Source organism: Mustela lutreola, chromosome 7, assembly GCF_030435805.1.
Source record: "Mustela lutreola isolate mMusLut2 chromosome 7, mMusLut2.pri, whole genome shotgun sequence".
NCBI lineage: Eukaryota > Metazoa > Chordata > Mammalia > Carnivora > Mustelidae > Mustela > Mustela lutreola.
Window position 1 is genome coordinate 101,157,236 of NC_081296.1, and position 3,460 is coordinate 101,160,695.

Genomic DNA, 3,460 nt, shown 5'->3' on the forward strand with positions numbered 1-3,460 from the left:
TTTAAAATTCATTGATATGATTATTTGGTTAATGACTATCTATACTGTACTATAAACTCAGTAAAGAACTTTATTTCTTAAAAGATTTTATACATTTCTTTATTTGAGGGAGAGTTAGAATGAGAGAGGACAACCAGGGGGAGCAGCAGAGAAAGAGGGAGAAGCAGGCTCCTCACTGAGTAGAGAAGCCACCATGGAACTCATTCCTAGGACCCCAAGATCAATAACCCGAGCCAAAGGCAGATTCTTAACTGACTGAGCCACCCAGGCGGCCCAAGAATTGCATTTTTAAATCCACCATCATTTCCCTAGCACAGAAAATGTCTAACATAAAATAGTTTCTCAGCAAACTACTGAGAAATGAATGAGTGAATTGTCACATAGTAAGAACTGAGTAAATGGTGGTCAGCATAGTATTTTTTCTTCTCTAACTTAATACTATGCTAACTTATGGTTTCTGAAATTTCAGATGGGCGTAGTTTTCATGTGATCATTACATGCTTATACATTAACCATATGTGACTACTCCCTAGTGGATCTAGCATAACAGTGTGAAAACCATGTGTAGCTGAACCTGGAAGAAGTCAAATGTTTCATAAATCTACTAAAGGCTTAGGGGAATGGATATACAAAAACCATGAAACAGAACGAGGAAAATTTCTACCGGAACCCAATCTTAATTTCTAAAAAGTGCCCATTTTGATGGAGATATCTGGGGTGACTGTTTACTTCAAGCTATACCAAATGCAGATTTGGACAACCATAATTTTACTGTGCTATTATCATATTTTTGTTGGGCCTGAGTGCTGCTGTCTTTCACAAGTTTCCCCTTTCAGTGCCTTTTTTTTTTTTAATAGTCCTTCAAATTTGATAACATCCAGAACACTATAAGGCCTTAGGTAGAGAAGAGCTAACAGGATTGTGCTTCTTTATGAGAGGTTAAATTCTCCCAAGCAAGCTCTGGTAGTGGAACATATTGAACCAGAGGAGCAAAGTGTTTTAGACATTATATGTTTTCAGGTACTCAGCTCAAAGTATCAAAATGCAGTAGGATAAGTTACTTATAAATTCAGCAGAAGAGAACCAGATGAATATCAAAAAGCAAGTATTGAACTGAAAGTTTGTCAGCACCCAAATGGATAGCTAAAAAGGATGAAGACCAACTATATACCCCACTTGAGCTTAAACACAGAATATAAATTGATCTAACTCCCTTGAGAATGAGTTAAGAACGAAAGAAGAGAAAGAAAAGGAGCAAGAAGAATAGAAGGAGGATATATATGTACATGCATGTGTCTGTAGATATATACATACACAATTTATAGCTATAATACAATACTGCTGAACCAGATAAAGGGAAAATCATATATATGAAAGAGGAAGACATAGTTTCAATATTTTTTGAAGAAACCTGAAGAAAATCTCAGAAAATACACTTATTATCCACTGTCTACAGCCATTCCAGCTATGAAATAGGAAAAAGTCATGAGAAGAGTAAATTCAGAAATAAAAATGTCATGAGATTAAATTGAGAAGTGGATGACCCGAGAAAGGATAAAAAAATAAAAATGTAGCAGCAAAGTGAAAATCCACAATGATGACTCTAAGGAAAGAACTGTTACTATGAAGCATCAGAGTTGCAAAGACCAAACTTGAGAGACACTCTTAGATGCAGCAGAAAAGGCTGAAGAGAAAAAACAATGACAAAGAATATGATCAATATGGAGAGAAAAGCTTCTTGATTCATTTTTAAAGATAACTGTGTACTTGAGAACCATAAAATTGAACAGAGGAAATGATAATACCCAGAATTAAAGAAAGTAATCATAAGCTGAAGAAAGATCTGATCATCAAGATTGAAAAGCTCACCTTGCTCTAGGCAAAAATCAATGAAAAGAGAGCCACGAATGAGATATGTTTGACAAATATTTGGATTATAAGGGTAGAGAATAAAATTCATTGGCTTTAGAGTGAAAAAAAAATTACTGAGGATAGAAGTTAGATTGGTCTCACATATCCTCTCTTTATTTTTATTTTTATTTTAGTTTGGATACCATTGGTTTATTAAAAAAGAGAGACTTGAAAATTATTTACATGAAATATTTCACAACTTCACTGAAATAGGTTCACTTCATGCCATTTCAGTAATGATTTATTTCAGTCTATATACTTCCTGAAAATGTCACTGTCTCTAAATAAGAAATAATCCATGCCATCTAGAACTACTTTGGTTCCTCCATATTCAGAGGAAACTTTATTTCCAACTTTCACACTAACTGGATGAATTTCTCCACCCTTTCCTTTAGGGCCAGATCTTCCAGCTTTTACTGTTGTTGCTTGCAATACTTTTCCTTGAGATTTTTCTGGAAGCCTAATGCTTCACTTGGTTACAGTTTTGGCTGCATCCCTTTCCACTAAATGTGGTCAAAGAGGGTAAAAAACATTCTAAAAGCCTGTCCGGCCATGACTTTGGCTGATGCAATTCCTGGAGCTACACTGCCCTGGAGTCCAGTCCTAGGGTCAGGTGAATGTGGGAAAAGCTCATACATCCTTCTTTTAAGCTAATGACCAAGGGCACCTGTGTGGCTCAGTGGGTTAAACCCCTGCCTTCAGCTCAGGTCATGATCTCAGGGTCCTGGGATCAAACCCTGCATCAGGCTCTCTGCTCAGCAGGGAGCCTACTTTCCCCTCTCTCTACCTGCCTCTTTGCCTACTTGTGATCTCTCTCTCTCTGTCAAATAGATAAATAAAATCTTAAAACAAACAAAAAACTAATGACAGAAAATCATGGAATGTGTATATAGTTTTGTCCTGAAATTATTTTACACAGAAAACTTGCCTTTCATGTGAATGCAACAGATATTCTCAGAAATGCAAGAACATATAAAATATACTAGCTGTTTAAAAAATTACTTGAAAATGTATTCAAACTGAGTGAGAGCTTAATCTTAAAGTAAAAGAATGGGAACTTGGCTGTGTTGCTTTCTTCTAATTCCTTAACCACCTGGAGGTAACTTGAAAGGTGAAATTTTTAATGTTTTGAAAAAATATGAAATGTGTTTTTTGGAAAAATAATTGGCTTAATAATATTATGATGAATCTCCTAAATTAGAAACAGGACACCTTCCTTCCACAACAGTATATATAAGGAATATAAAGGCAAAAATAACATAAAAAGAGCAAAGAAGGAAATGAAGATGAAGCTAGAGTGAGTGATAATCTGGTTGTTCATAGTCTTATATGTAGTTGCGACTTTTATGCAATCAGCTTGAACGAAGGAGACCTGAGTAAGGTAGAAGGGCACACAGTGGCCCCCTGGCTGAACAGAAACAAACCTATTATGTGACCCACCTAAAAATATCCATATTTGGGTTATTTACTGACCTAACTGACCAATGGGTTATTTACACCCCAACACAGGCACCAAAAAAGGAAAATTCCATAGTTCTCATACTCCTTG

General features: G+C 35.8%; 1 pseudogene; it reads right to left on the reverse strand.

Moving 5' to 3' along the window:
* Positions 1-2,157: 2,157 nt before the first annotated feature.
* On the reverse strand, positions 2,158-2,465 carry LOC131835352 (10 kDa heat shock protein, mitochondrial-like; annotated as a pseudogene).
* Positions 2,466-3,460: the final 995 nt, after the last annotated feature.